The 17,006-nt window shown below is 36.4% G+C and overlaps 1 long non-coding RNA gene across 1 annotated transcript in view; it reads left to right on the forward strand.

Annotated features, from left to right (window-relative positions):
• Positions 1 to 17,006, forward strand: part of LOC133239845 (uncharacterized) — a 482,622-nt gene that overhangs the window by 418,403 nt on the left and 47,213 nt on the right. The window lies entirely within an intron of this gene.

A 17,006-nucleotide genomic window follows, 5' to 3' on the forward strand; every position in this document is an offset into this window, starting at 1 on the left:
ATGAAGTAGATTGTGAACTTTTTTGAAGTGTCACTATTAATTTAGAAAAGATTTCTCCCAAATGAAAGCAATTTAAATACCTCTTCTATTAACCCTTGGTCTATGAGGCCTTCTCAGGGTGGGGAAACCAGGGGTAAAGGAGATAGGTGGTACTGGTCTCATTTGCATCTGGAAAATCCATAGCTATTGAGATTGTTCCTTTTCATTTGGAATAGAAGGATAAAGTATACTCTAATTAGACCTTTGTATAGTTATCTTTGCTCTCACATGTTAAACTCCTTTTGGAACAAATACCCAGATTACTTTAGAAAGTTTTTGTAAAGTCAGACTTAAATAGTGATTGTCAGGTCTTGATTTTGCTTTTCTCCTGCAGCTGCCAGAAGTTGTCATGAACACATATGTTTCTTAAAACTGATTTGACTTGAAAGAGAATACATAATGTAAAACTTACAGCAGTAACTCTTGAAAACCTAAAATTTTTATTTTTCTTGAAATGATTTTTTGCTTGGTCAATATCAGTAAATTTCTTAATTATTAATATTTATGTTCAACATATGATTTAATAAACTTTTATATACTTATATTCAAGCTGTTTGAGGATGTGAGTTTCTCTTTCCTTTATGCGCATCCTTTTTTAGTTGATTATTTTCATTAAGATTGGAAATCATGTCTTTTTAATACTGTAGTATAAAGTCTTCCTCTTAAAAGGATATTTTTCTGACACTTAAACTCTATGTTTTGAATCCTAACCCAGGGATTGAACCCAGGTCTCCCACATTGCAGGCAGATTCTTTACGGGCTGAGCCACAAAAGAAGCCCAAGAATACTGGCGTCGGTGGCCTAGGGGATCTTCCTGACACAGGAATCCAACCAGGGTCTCCTGCATTGCAGGTGGATTCTTTACTGAGTTATCAGGGAAACCCTTGAATCAAAGAAGGAAGCTTAAAATCATAAATACCCTGTTCAGTGTGCTGAGTCATGTCCGACTTTGTGACTCTCTGGCTTGTAGCCTACCAAGCTCCTCTGTCCGTGGAATTCTCCAGGCAATTATTGTCCAGGCAAGAAGAATGGAGTGGGTTTCCATGCTCTCCTCCAGGAAATATTCCTAACCCATGGATTGAACCTGTGTCTCTTACGTCTCCTGCATTGGTGGACAGATTCTTTATCACAAGTACCACCTGGGAAGCTCAGTAACTACCCTGTGTGTTTGTTAGTCATGTCTGACTCTTTGCAACCTCATGGACTGTAGTTCACCAGGCTCCTCTGTCCATGGAATTCTCCAGGCAAGAATACTGGAGTGGGTTCCCATTTCTTTCTCCAGGGGATTTTCCTGACCCAGGGATCAAACCTGGGTCTCTCACATTGCAGGCAGATTCTTTACCATCTGAGCCACCAGGGAAGCCTGATAAATACCCTACTTGTCTTTAACTTCAGGATATAAATAGAAAGTATCGTACTGTTTATTTGGTTTATAGATAACTTGAACAGTTTTATAATAGTTCAAAATGTTATAGCTTCATTTTATAATCATTTACCTTCCTGATAATCAAGCTACTTTCTAGAGTGTTTTATGATCTACAGTAAAAACTTTTGGGGGACAAATTCCCTACATGTTTTCAAACTAAGATTTAGTTAACATTACAAATGTTGAAAATACATGTTCCATTTAATGACCAGTGTCATTAAATATTCAACATTTCTCTCAAAGCTTGAAAGTGTCAAATACACTTTGGGGAATGTTCATGTGATGTGATTATTTTGTGCTAGAAATACAGAAATGGCATTATCAAAGAAAAGTGAGTTTTGAGAAATACCTTGTATTTACCTTAATCAAAATGTGAGATGCTTTCCAATTGATCCTTGTAAATGGTTTCTATGACATTAGCCATGATGGTCATTAATTTATAGCCCAGTGTATATTTGGATCCTTTCTGTTTTTCAGAACTAAAGAAATTGTGTTGGCTAGTTTTCTGCTTTATGAGCCTCTGCAAGAACAAATGTGCTCATAAAATGCACATTAAAAGTTCTTCAATTATGTTCCTACTTCCTTTAGCACCCCAGCCTCTTAATAAGTTTTTTTCAGGTGTTTCTGCTCCATATTCATTTAATTTCTTCAACTTTTCTCATAAGCTTTCATCATGATTTAAATGAAATCCTGTTACAAATTACAGCAGAATTGTAACCAAGTTCATTCACTGAGTCCTTATAGGAGCTTATTTCACTATATGGGAAGAAAAATAATTTGCATGTAATATCTTCACTTTTTTCAGTTTTAAGAAAACCATTGAAATTTCATACACCCATTTATATACAGGTATATTTAACAAATACACACAAATATTTTAATCACAAAGGAAGATTCCCAAGATTATCCAGTCCAACCCTCTTTTTATATATTGCTCAAGCTAGGTAGTCACGTAGCTGAAGTGAGATGAGAGCAGGTACAGCACTAGGATTCTGATCTCTTTACTCCAGGTTAAGTCCATCATCTGGTCAATTATCCTGCCTCTTGACAACATGTACAGTGAGCAATATAAAGCCTGACTGCACGGGATACACCTGGGCTGGGGGCCCCATTGACTCTTTCTGGTACAGACCTTGACACCCCATCAAGTTCCTGCTGCAGCTGTCATCATGACCTGTCACTTGCCTGACACTTTGATAGCATACGCCTCACACAGTATGAGTCCAGGCAGAATGTGATTTTAATTATATGTGTGCATGTGTGTATCGTCTTCTTTATCATTGCTAGATGACGCACAAGTGATGGATACAATAATGAATATGTATCAAATTGATTATGGCCATAGTCCCTTGTGTTTGTTCATGTCTTCATGCTTGTTTATTTCTTTTTAAATGTCTGATCATTTCATCATTTGGATTTGGGTTATTGAGCTTGTCTTCTCCCAGTGTTGGAATTTTTTCACCAGTGTCTTTTTACCTTTTGCCTTCTTGAAGGATTTTGTTCTTTAATATATTTTGGCTTTTTTTCCCCCTTGCTTTGTTTTATAGTCATCTTTTTTGAGTTTCTTGCTTTATGTTACATATATGAATTTAAAGCTATAGTTTCAATATTTACTTTTTGAGCAGAATTTTTTTTATTTTTATTAAGTAATAAGTGTTCATTGATTCATGAGTGCTGCAACTGGAACTAATAAAATAGCTCAAGTTTGGTATATTGTAATATTTGAAATCAACCAGAGATGGGGTTTAAATGTCATCTGTCACATGGTTACCACTATATGATGTTGAAAAAATGACTTAGATTCTTGTAATTTAAATTTTCTTCTCTGTACAATGGAAATAATAGCAAGTAACTTAAAAGGAATATTGTGGAAATTACTGAGACATTCCTTGATAAGACTCTGGAATGCATAATATCCTTACTGGAGAGTGGCTAATTTTCATTCACTAGTTTGAAAATATGATTTATTAAACAAAATGGGAGATGATCTGGAAAGTCAGATACTGGTTAATAAGCTTAAAGGCCCAGGCCAAGTGAAAATTTCTTTAAAAAATGATGTAAGCCCCTCTTCCCAAAATTTCCAAAATAATTTTCTTTCCCAGAAACCTTCAATCTTTTCTCAAGGGGAAGAACAGCCATTTGGACTTGGCCTCATCCATTTAATTAGCATATATCTTACTGGGTCTCAGGTTCTTCTCCATAGATTCTGAAGAGATGCTAAATGTTTATTTGTGAAATTTGTGAGATCTTCAAAAAAATAACAACCATTATTCTAAGGCTTTCTGGTTCTCATATCCTGATTGTAAAATATTGAAAACATTATCACTTGTGTATGTTGTTTATTTACTTGTGAATTTGTTTAGGACTCACCTTGCCCCTAATATAAGTTGCATGAGGACAGAGGTATTGCAGATTTTATCAACCACACTGCCTCCAGTGGCTAGGAAGATGCATAGCACACTATAGACGCTTCGTTAGTATATACCGGATGAGTGGGTGGATGGATGCACTTCAAACATTAGATATTCAGTTACAGAGATTTTAAAGACTAGTTTTCAGGCATTAATCTTTCTTCAATAATTTAAGTAAAACAAGATTTTCCAAACCCAAAACAATTCTTGAGATTTTGTTTTCAACACATTGTTAGTCATGAGTTTATATATCTTCAATAAAATATGAAGTTTGTTAAATATAAGCAGAGAACTTAGCCCAGTTACTAACTACTGAATAAATATTAAATATTAGTCATCAGTTAGTTTACTAAGAAACTTAAAATCATCAGATCTTGAAATAATTTTTTTCAATTTTTTGGTAGTCTACAAAAACGAGGAGAATTTTTTTTTTTTATCATTAACAAGGTAAATAGCTAAGAACTGTCTTAAATTTCATGTGTGTCTAATATTTGACTCCCTGGAGAGCTTTGCTTTTAAGATGTGGCAGAAGATATTTCAGCTTGGTTATTAAGGATGATTAGGGTTCCTTCTTGTTTTGCAAAATACAGCATTATTAGATAATTTTTATAACCATAGCCATCAATAATGATGAGTTTGGATGGATCCAGAGTGAGTTAATTTAAATGACAGTAGAATTGCACTTATCATCTTGCTATAAATGAGTTACAAATATTCATTCTGAGCTTGAACATGTTACCTTTTAAACTGCCCATTGTACAACACAACAGAAATTAAACTGAAATAATTAATACTTTAAAAAATGTTAAAACGAGTTACTGCCATCTGTTTTCATCAGGGATGTTAATGTACATGAAATGCATCTTATTATAAAGTAGGAACAGCTGGCAATAGAGTGGTAATTTCTTTGACTGTAACTTTTTAAATAAAGATTACCTGGACACAATGATTTATTGCAATTATAGCTAGAGTGGTAATTACACAACTGATAAATGTGTTGGAAATAATGGCCTGTAAACAAATTTCCAATTTTATTTGTAGTTATTTTACAGTTTTTATGTATATAATTCAGTTGATCACTTTAAATAAAATTTAAATGGATTAACCTGAAATATATATTTAAAAGAAAAATTCTTCACTCACTCTGAAATCTTTAGAGGAATGATTGTAACTTTAAGCTATAAATAATACTGTGCATGTTTCAGATAGCTTCAGTGATGTTTGAAGTAAAAACTCAATTTTTAAATTCACCCAAGGTATCTTTTTGGAACTTACATTTTTGCAATGCCTCGTGAATGGATCATTATGGAAAAATTTGAGAGTGCCATTAAAAATGTGTCCTCTACATTAAAATGAAATAAAATTTCCTACCAACACATTAGATGGTGTTATTTTGCAGTTTAATATTAACTACATTAGAGTATAAGATTCTTCAATGACCTTGTTAAAAATAACGAAAATGTGAACATTATTTTTAAATGAAAATATTATTTAATCATTTTAAAAGCTACATCTTTGGACATAGTTATAATCATTTTCATTGAGAAAGAGATTTATTGTTCCTTTTATGTCATTCTCATTAACTTGTATAAGGCACGCTTATATTACTTAAGTAAAATATAACAAGATTCTTCCCCTTTCACAAATGTAATTTACAGAAGAGCAGAAGATAAGCCAGTCCTCAGTATTACCCTGAAATGAATCATCATTGATAACTGTGCTTCTTCCTCTCTGCTTAGCTTTTTATCTTTTCTCTTCATAATGTACTTGTGGATGATGAGTAATTTGAAATGGATTCCATTCTAACAATTATACAAACTGCTCCACTCCTATTTCCTGACAAGCTAGATTTAGACTGGAAGGAGTGCAAGAATAGCACAGAATAAGAACTCCGTCTCAAGCAGAGTGTGAATGTTAGGAAAGAACCTGTTTGCTGATGTTGGCTGGATAGTAATTTGGGGAGACGGGGAAAGAATAAAGGCCTGGCAGTAAGTGGTGTTGCACGTCATTCATGCAGGGCAGAGCCCTCATTCACATGCAGACGCTGGGAAGCAAAGTAAAATGTCTGTGGAGCAGAGCAGAGTAGCACACAAACAGTAACTTATCATCTCATTAATGCTGTTAATATTTTAATTACTCTTGGTAATGTTTATCGTAACTCTCCAAACTACCTTTCTTCTACCGCTGAAGAAGTTTGCCAGTTGACTTTGGCAATGAAGACACTGAGCTGGAGGCGTCACAGAGTGGCACTTGGAGATTCAGATAGGGCTGCATCAGATTCACCTCTCTTGCTGCTTTGTTTGTGTAATTTCATCTGTGTGTTCACTAAGGGTTTATTGACAGACACTGTTCTAGGTGACTTGGATGCAAATATAGTGAAAGAATCTTGTCTATTCCAGTCCGACGTGTACAACACTCATTGCAACCATCCAGTAAGGGCTTTAGTAGTCAACATGTACGTGACAGTAAGGAAACTCAGCAGGGAGTGCTTTATTGCCTGGAGAGATCAGTCAAATCCATTTGGACTCCTTTGGGCTTGCAGTAGATGTTCAGCCTTTGCATGAAGGGAGAAGATGTTCCTAGCTGAGTAAGCATTTATGGGTAAAGACAGGATGAGAGAGAGTATGGCTTGTTCAGGAACTCGAGTGACTGGAGAGTAAGTGACAAAGGAAATGTATTTACTTTTCTATTTCCCTGCTTTTAAATATTTATTTTTTTATCTCTTTAATTATTTACCACCTATGCTGCTGCTGCTGCTGCTAAGTCGCTTCAGTCGTGTCCGACTCTGTGTGACCCCATAGACGGCAGCCCACCAGGCTCCCCCATCCCTGGGATTCTCCAGGCAAGAACACTGGAGTGGGTTACCATTGCCTTCTCCAGTGCAGGAAAGTGAAAAGTGAAAGTGAAGTCGCTTAGTCGTGTCCGACTCCTAGCGACCCCATGGACTGCAGCCCACCAGGCTCCTCCGTCCATGGGATTTTCCAGGCAAGAGTACTGGAGTGGGGTGACCACCTATGCAGTTGATCTGTAACTAGCCCTGTAAGTGATTTGGGTATCGTTCATGTATTGTGTGCTGGGAAAGCTGGATCCTTTGACACTGAATGGTAGTACTACCTCAAGGATTTTAAGTTGTCTATGATAGTATTCTACCATTGAAAAAATAGAATGGTTACTTCCTGTCAGGGATATTAATTATATAATAAAAAAAGATGGAAATATTGGGAAAACGTTTATGATTAAAATTTTTAAGAGTGATCTTTGCATTCTGCTTTTATAAGTAACCTTCAGCAATTTATTTATAGATTTCCTTGTCACAGAGTTCATTGGGGTAAGCACTAATTTCTAAAGGTACAGTTTATTTAATCATGGCAAATTTACAAATGATAATCCTGTCAGCAGTTCAGAGGGAAAAAATAGATATCCTGAGACAAGGCAATTGTGTAATCCTCAGGCTTCCCCAGAAAAATACTGCCATGATGCTGTGGTAGCAGAGAACTTAATTTCTAACAGCTTTGATCTTGTATTTGTTACTGCATGTACAGTAGCAGTGTGATTGTTTGGAGTCATTATGGGCCTGATTTTCTATTGATTTTCCACCCGTATTGGGTATATGTTGAAAAATCTAAGGCTACTTTGATGTTGCTGGAGAGCCACATGCAAATGGCATGTTTCTTGCATTGATCACAATGCGGAATTGACTCTTACCATCTTAAAAAAAATACTCAAAATATTCAATCAGAGAAATAAGATGTATTGTTTATGCAGAAGGTTGTACAGAGAGCTTCAGTGTTTCTAGGATGAAGGTATGCTTCCAAAAGAGATATCACATACATAAATATTGATATTTAATACTCAAAAGGTTGCCTGTGCTCTCTAGTAGAAACAGATTGTAGTGATGCTTCGTGTGTTTGTCTTGTCCTTAAATGGAAAGTGTAGACTGGAAAGTTTCTGATGGAAGAAGTGAGAGATCTGGAGGTTTAGATACCGGACTTAAGAGCAGAAGTTTAGAAACTACAGCCTATAGGCCAAGTGTGGTCACTTCTTATTTCTCTATGGCTTGCAATTTTTTTTTTTTTTTTTACATTCAGTTCAGTTCAGTCGCTCAGTCATGTCCGACTCTACGCAACCCCATGAATCTCAGCACGCCAGGCCTCCCTGTCCATCACCATCTCCTGGAGTTCATTCAGACTCACATCCATCTAGTCAGTGATGCCATTCAGCCATCTCATCCTCTGTCATCCCCTTTTCCTCCTGCCCCCAATCCCTCCCAGCATCAGGATCTTTTCCAATGAGTCAATACTTCACATGAGGTGGCCAAAGTTTTGGAGTTTCAGCTTCAGCAATAGTCCTTCCAATGAACACCCAGGATTGATCTCCTTTAGGATGGATTGGTTGGATCTTCTTGCAATCCAAGGGACTCTCAATTTTGAAAGGCTAAAAAAATAGTTTGTTACCAGTGCAAATGATTTAAAATTGCCAATTGACATTTCAGTGACCATAGCTAAAATTGTATTGAAACAGCCTCACTTCATTTATTCACATGTGGTCTGTGGCTGCCTTTGTTTGAAAAGCAGAGATAAGTAGTTGTGACAGACAGTCAAGGCTGAAAATTCTCAAATATTTATTATATGGTTTTTGACAGAAAGTTTGCCAACCTCTGGGCTTCCCTGATGGCTCAAACAGCAAAGAGTCTTCTTACAAACCCGGGTTCAATGCCTGGGTTCAGAAGATCCCCTGGAGAAGGGAATGACTACCCACTCCAGTATTCGTGCCTGGAGAATTCAGTGAACAGAGGACTCTGGTGGGCTACAATCCAAGGGATCTCAGGGTTGGAAAAGACTGAGTGACTAACCCTTTCACACTTGGCAACTTCTGATTTAAGAATCAAGACACTGGAATTCCCTACCAATCCAATGGTTAAGAGTCTGTGCTCTTACTGCTGAGGGTGTGTGTTCAATCCCTAAACATGGGGAATTAAGATCTGGCAATCCAGGTGGTCAATATTTTATATATATATATATATATATAAACCCACACACACACTATATATCATATATATAATATGATGTGATATGATATATATATATATATATATAATGTAGAATATCTTGTAGTTAAAAAAAAAGAACTACACACAATGATACTCAAGAGTATCAAGAGAGTTCAGAACACCAAGTTATTTGTGTAAGTTCCTTTAGGTTTCAGTTAAATTGCAGAAAACCGTATCTGAAAGCAAAGATAGAAGATTTTCTTTTACTTCTCTTGTTAAAAACTGAATATGTATGTTTTTTGAGCCTGAGAGTCCATAGTTGATAGAAACAGGCAGGTACATGCAAATGGGTGAGCCCAGCATATGGATTTTTCAGTGACTGGGTGGTTGGGATTCAGCACAAGGAGAAGTCATCTACAGTGAGCAGATGGCCAGCATCAGCAGCAGTAAGAAGACATGGGTACAGCTGCAGGCATCACCTCTCCCCCACTGTTACTATACAGAAAGTCAAGTAGCATGTACTTCAGAAATCAGAGTTGCAATTCACAACTCTGTAGTAGGTTGTTATATCCTTTATAGACAGATAAAAAAATAAAATAGGTTAAGCTCTAAATAACAGAACTAAATCTTAGGATAATAGATCCACTTTAACTCCAACTGAATTGCAATATACTTGTCATACTGGGAGGAAAAAAAAAAATGTTCTCAACACTGAACACAAAACTGAGAGAAAAAGCCCCAAAGAAAACCACTGGACAGTGTATAATTTCAGGGTCTGCTAACTAAACTCAAATAGCTGAATGAGTCAGTGAAAGTCGCTCAGTTGTGTCTGATTCTTTATGACCCCATGGACTATACAGTCCATGGAGTTCTCCAGGCCAGAATACTGGAGTGGGTAGGCTTTCCCTTCTCCAGGGGATCTTCCCAACCTAGGATTGAACCCAGGTCTCCAGGCAGGCAGATTCTTTATCAGTTGAGCCACAAGGGAAGCCCCAAATAGGTGAGAGTAATGTAAATATGTAAGAATGTTAGTCTCATGGAATCTACTTACTGTATTCAGAATATTCAGTTATATTTAGGTAAGGTGATTGGGGAAAAAAAAAACACATCATAATAGATATAAATAGAGCCTTTGTTTTCTCAGAGAACCAAATTATATTTTTCCTAAGGTTTTCTTCTATGCAAAATATAAATAGAAAATTTACTCTTTAATAGGAAATTTATAGATTCTCAGTCTTTGAAAAATTTTCTAGGGAAGGTATTTATTGGTTCCATTTTACTTTTTCCATAAGCCCCATCCTTCCCTCAATGGGCACAGGGAATTGATACAAAAGATCCTCCCAGTTTACTTACAACAGTTTGCCCTGGAAAATGGCACCCTGCTTTAAAAAAAAAACAAACACTCTTTTCTTCTTCACTTTTCCCATTCAGGATCTACTTAAATACCATTTTCTGATGGCTGGGTATCCAGTGTTCAGTCATGTCCAACTCTTTGCAACCCCATGAATCACAGCACGCCAGGCCTCCCTGTCCATCACCAACTCCCGGAGTTCACCCAGACTCACGTCCATTGAGTCGGTGATGCCATCCAGCCATCTCATCCTCTGTCATCCCCTTTTCCTCCTGCCCCCAATCCCTCCCAGCATCAGAGTCTTTTCCAATGAGTCAACTCTTCTCATGAGGTGGCCAAAGTACTGGAGTTTCAGCTTTAACATCATTCCTTCCAAAGAAATCCCAGGGCTGATCTCCTTCAGAATGGACTGGTTGGATCTCCTTGCAGTCCAAGGGACTCTCAAGAGTCTTCTCCAACACCACAGTTCAAAAGCATCAATTCTTCAGTGCTCAGCTTTCTTCATAGCCTAACCCTCACATCCATACATGACCACTGGAAAAACCATAGCCTTGACTAGATGGACCTTTGTTGGCAAAGTAATGTCTCTGCTTTTGAATATGCTATCTAGGTTGGTCATAACTTTCCTTCCAAGGAGTAAGCGTCTTTTAATTTCATGGCTGCAATCACTATCTGCAGTAATTTTGGAGCCCAGAAAAATAAAGTCTGACAGTTTGTGTTTTTTTGTAATGTACTCTCTCTCCTTTCTCATCCATGCTCTTCTAAGCTCAAGTCGTGTATTTATGCCTCTCTTCGCTGTCACTGCTGAGGAAGATCACTCAGTGGGACTTGCCCTGCTTTCTTCTCCAGACCTGAGACTCTGTCACCTTCCTGTTGGTAACCTGGGCTCTCAAGACAGCTGCGTTAGCATTGCTTAGGGCTGCCTGCATTTCCAAGAATGGTCAGCAATACAAAGAAAGCGAATGTGAAAATGTTAAGGAGGTTCCACTTTGGCTAAGTGTTCTTTAAATGAGTGGTGCCCTATCATTATCAAATTAAATACCAAGTGAGGGTTTTAAACGGCATATTTTGAGCATTTCTCTGTTGTTTCATCTTGTCCTTCAATAAAGTTTTGTTCAGCCTGAAACAGATGCAAAGGTATCAGGAGGCAGGGATGTTTCCAGCATAATTTTGTAAGGAGGCTTTCTGGAGGTTCTCTGAAAGCACTATGAGAAGAGCAGTTCATGAGCGCGCATGATGCTTCTTTCTCTTTTCACTTGTATGTTTTTAAAAGCTATTTTCTGTTTTTCCTGACAGACCTTAGTGCTGGCTTCAGGATAGGAGGTACATGCAGTGGATTATGCTGTTTTTTAAATTATTCATGTAGAACAAGGTCATATGATATAAGCTTGTTCCTTGGAATGTATAAAACTGGATTACTAACTATCCATCTTTATGCTTTGGAGAATTAATTTCATTTTACTAATAGTGCTTGTATTTCTATTTGAATTTAATTTATCCTCTTTAAGTTTCTGTTCACAAATTTTCTTTGATCATCAATAGTTTTTATACCTCAGACATGTCTATAAATGTTCCTTTAGTAGGGTTAAATTATTTTGTTAAACCCTCTCAATTATTTTAACCTGAATTTTTTTCCCTGTCGATTTTATTAATACCAAATACATTCATTTGATATACATAAATATATTATTCATGTATACATTCTAGGTTAATACCACTTTTCCCCAGTGTTTTAAATATATATATATATATATATACACACATATATATATATATTTAAACATAAACACTCTGAATTCAATTAAACTTTAGATATTTTCAGATGTTTCCAATGTTTTCTTGCCTCTGTGATTATTGCTGAGAAGCCTAGCCAGTACAATGTCTTTTTCTTTCAAAGTTCTACCACTTAACATAATTAACTATCACAGAGATGGCTTAGAGAGCGTTCTTTACATTGAATGTTTTCATTTACAGTGTGAATTTAGGTCTCAAATCTATGTTGTGGTCAGCTTAGGTTTATCACTTCTCGTAGAAGCTTTCTTTATTTTTTAAAAATAAATTATGGACAAGGTCAACACCAGGTTTCTCGACACTGGTACTAATGACAGATGGATGATTTGTTGTGGGTCAGAACTATCCTGAACTTAAAAATATTGAGCAGGATCCCTGACTCCTACCCACTAGATACCAATAGCACAGTAGCATCTCCCGTTAGTTTTCACAACCAAAAATGTCTGGAGACACTGCCATCTGGCTGTTTGGGGGTGAGGAAAATACGGTCTCAGTGGAAAACCATTGATTAAGGCCAAAACCAACATGTTTCCAGGGGCTCTTCTTTGCAGGCGATGTGTATGTGTGTACTTTTTCTAATTAATATTTTTCTTTTTGCTCTTTTTTTTTTTTTTGGTCATATTGCAAAAAGGAAACCTACCTATTTTGTGTGTATCATGAAAATCTGTTTAAATGTAACAACATTAAGAAATTCCAATAATTTGCTGTATAGAATCCCAAATAATTAAAAGAGAAAAATCACTGTTTAAGAGATGAAATACTTCAGTAAATTATCTCATGGTTTGAAGAAGTATTTGTAGAGTATCTGTTATGTAGCTGGTATTAATATTCTTAGACAAGTTTATAAATTATTAAATACATTGGTATTAATACTACTAATAGTCAATCATACTGTCAGTGTTGTAACAGTAAAATGCTTATTAGAACTCTGTAAGCAGATATATGTACAGGATGATTGTAAATAAATGAAGAATAAACTCAGCTACACATCTGAAGACCCTAACCATCTGTTACATACCTGCCTAGTAATGCCAGATACACAGAAGTAAAACAAAGTTCCTAAAAAGATGACAGTAATCATACAAAACCAACATACGCTTACTATCAAAAATACCCCTTTATAGTTTAGGTCAAACACAGAGGAATACATGAATATATACAGCACTCAAGCCATGGAATTAATGAATATGATTTTGAAAACCTTTGTTTCAGAATTCCTTTGGACCATAAGATTTCTACAGAGAAGAGTTGAGACACAGTCAAGATTTTTTACTAAAAACATCTTATGCAATAAGGAGAACTAAATTTGGAGTTCTTCGTGTTTGTCTCTAGTGTAGCAAACATATTGTTAATTCTGCCTCCCAGATACCATCTCCTGTCACTCTGGGTCACACAGCCTCCATTTCCTTTGCATAGCTGTCCCCTGCTGGCTGTGTCCCTCACTGACAACACATAAGTGCCTAAGAGAAGCTGACCACTTCCGGCTACAGGGGTGGGGCCTGGAGATGAAACCTGGTCAATTTGCTCAAGAGTGGGCATATCACCTGAAATGGTCCAGTCAGAGTGAAGCTTAGGAATTGTCTACTGTTTGTGGAAGAGACCCTTACACTGATATTTTGTGATTATGAGAAGAGGGTGTCCCAACAAGGCAGGCAGCACTAAGTGTATTAATTAGGACAGTGTCTGATGAATCAAGTAGCCCATTAGCAGAAGGAAGTGTTTCCCACTCCTTATTTTGGGCTGTGTGGGTGAGCATTGCCTTGCTACAAGCAAACACCACACTAGGCTGGAATGCCACTGTTACTAATATTGTTGTGATTGAAAATCTGTGTAGGAGAGAAATAAAGGATTGTTGCTGTTTATTTGCTAAGTCATATCTAACTCTTTGAGACTCTGTGGACTGTAGCCCACCAGGCTCCTCTAGGGACTTAATTTCTTCAAATGTTGCTTTAGGGATATAGTGACTTATGACCCTGTGTGCCTGACAGTACGCGGAGGTAAATATGCTTGTGGCATCCTGATAACTTAGGTCGAATCTTTTAATCTATAGTAAACCTTTTCTGATTTATATGGTGATAATTACCACGCTGCCCAAGTGCTCAGAAACAAAACCCAATCAGCTCTTGGCTTCTTATCTACACACTGTAATGACTGATGAAGACATTTTAGTTCAGTTGAATTCAAATACAGAAAAGTTTTCCACATTTAGTCATGAGGAGCAAAGATCTATAATGTAAGTGGTCCATTACTTAATGTAAAGTGAAAGTCGCTCAGTCGTGTCGGACTCTTTGCAACCAGTCCATGGAATTCTCCAAACCAGAATACTGGAGTGGGTAGCCTTTCCTTCTCCAGGGGATTTTCCCAATCTGAGGATCAAACCAGGTCTCCTGCATTGCAGGCAGATTCTTTACCAGCTGAGCTATGAGGGAAACCATACTCAATACAGGAAACTCTTAAATCCTAATCATGTACCAGTCATAAAATATACTAACTTAAAAGAGTTCATGCCATAGACAAGACTGGGCTTGTAGTCTTAGCTCGAATCATGCTCCCTCCGTTTACTTCAGTGACTTATATGATCTCATGCCATCTACCAAATCTCATGGAGCCTTAGTCTATGTGGAATGAGTTAATCTCACCTCACTTATAATTCTTAAACATCATATAATATATACATGCCCAGTAGAGTTTTCTGCACACAGTGGGTGATTAATACATTTTAGCTGCTTCCAGAAGAAAGCTCAGATGTCCCCTGTTTTTTGTTGGGGACAAAGCATGGAGACCCTTCAAGGATTAAAATGCAAAAACAATTGCACCAAATTTGGCATGCAGTTCATTTGAGAGAGAGAGTCAACAGCCCAGTGCTATTGGGTGACCCCTAATGGTGTCCTTTGGCAATAAAAGGAGATGATCTCTCATATACTTGTAGTATATGTAGCAGTCTCATATACTTTGCTCTTTGAACTTCCTAAAGTTAAAAATACAGTTACCTATTCAACTTTTTCTTCTTCTCAACAGAAGAAAATTGCATAACAGGGCTTTATCAAAGAGTCAGCAAAATTACTTTGAAATTTGTACCTTGTCATGTATGATTCCTTTTCAAGGTACTAAAAAAAAAAAAGCCTGAAAACCCTTCTTTTCTCCTATGGCTAAGGGCTGTTGATTACTCTTCTATATTCACCCACTTTCAACTGTACTTCATTGATAAGTTACTTTTTTTTATTGAAAAGGTATTCTTAATATTTAAGTCTACAATATAAAAAAAAACATAGAAGGCAATTTTGAGAATTAGAAATAAATATTTCCTTTATCATTTTTAAAAAGATAAAGGTTCTACATAATGAATAATGGGATTTCACTTAAGCTAACATTGGGAATAAAATAATTAGGAAAATAACTACAGAGATAAGTGAAATGACAGTCCTTTTTCTGCCTTCCATTCTTCTCTCATATTTCAAGCATCCATCTTTTCACACTGAGTATTTCAAAAGCCTGTCAGGTTATGACCAGAATTATAAATTTTTTGGTATATATTCTCTACCTAAGATAATTTTGTGCTTAGCCCTCAAAATACCATTTCAATTACAATGCAAATGGACACATTCATGCGATTTTATTTAAATGCATTACCTTTCTTTGACTGTTGCATTGCCAGGGTGCTGTTCTCTTTGGTTCATTTTCTGTTGTTTTCAGGAATTAGTATTTGCAATTACAGTGCATGAGAAATTGTGATTTGACCTATAGAAACTGGCTTCTTTGAATAGTCTTTTTCCATTGTTAAACCCTAAATGATGTCATCAGTTTTGTTTCTATCATTTACATTTTTTTCGTTACCTGTAAGCCATTCCAAGTATGATATATTTTTTGGATTAAAGAGACTCATGGTTCTTTCATAGTTAGACATGTCAAAAATTTCACACTTATGATTTTTACATTTTCTGTCACTGAAAGGAGGTGAATATATTTCCTGAAAAATTTATATTTTATTGTCTACCTAATTTTTTCAAGCTGTCTAGTTCAATTCTTCCTTTCCCCCTCTCAAAAACACCATGTACCATATAAACAATTACAATTTAGGGTTGAATGGTGAGGAAATTTCCATAGCTCCGTTTCCCCAAGAGATTTTGACATTTAGAGGAATGTATACATTCTCTTACTTGTGTGATTCTGTTTTTCTTTTCTTCTTTATGTGACTTCTGCCTTTTAACCCCAAATTGGGAAAACAAGAGGAGTAGGGATGAATAATGGCTAAAATCTGCCTAAGGTGGCTATTCTAGATGTTACAGGTAATCAGCAGTCAAGCTGGGAGCTGAACTAAAATCAGACTTTGAGCAAGTGTCTCCTCTCACTCTACTAGGCAGATTATGGTTTCTACATCTGAATTTTTTTGAAGCAATGAAATAATGGTTTGTTACCAGAGATAATAAACTTAATCTGTTAATTACACATAAGAGGCGGTACTATGGATGGCATTTGCCACCATATAAGGACACTTGCCACCAAAATATTTAAATTTAATTACATTTAGACAGTGTCTGGGTATTTTCTGTTAGATCTCACCCTAGATGCTAAATGCTTAGAGAGCAATCACTGACTTCTAGAAAGGAGCTTATTATTGAAAGTTGTCTGTTCTAACATAAACCCTACTTTTTGATTTTGCTTTAATGATCGAGTCATTTAATATCTTCTTGTAGCTCTTTATTGACTATGTGAAAATAACAGCATTTCTCACCTCTCTAATGTAGGCAATTTAATAAATTATTAATCCTTATTGAGTATTTTAAACTACTGCCTTAAACTGTGTACACTAACAGATAATGGTATGTAAGAAAAATGCCTCAAGGGTGACTTCACCTGTGTTACGATGTTGACCTCCTCACAGACCCAGATAATGGCTGATGGCTTTTTCCACGAAATAATTGTTGATATGTTTCTTCAGCCCACTGCTTCTAACAGTCTCCTTCCTTTTCAAGGAAACCCAATGGTATGCCTTAGAGG

Source organism: Bos javanicus, chromosome 27 (assembly GCF_032452875.1).
Source record: "Bos javanicus breed banteng chromosome 27, ARS-OSU_banteng_1.0, whole genome shotgun sequence".
Lineage (NCBI taxonomy): Eukaryota > Metazoa > Chordata > Mammalia > Artiodactyla > Bovidae > Bos > Bos javanicus.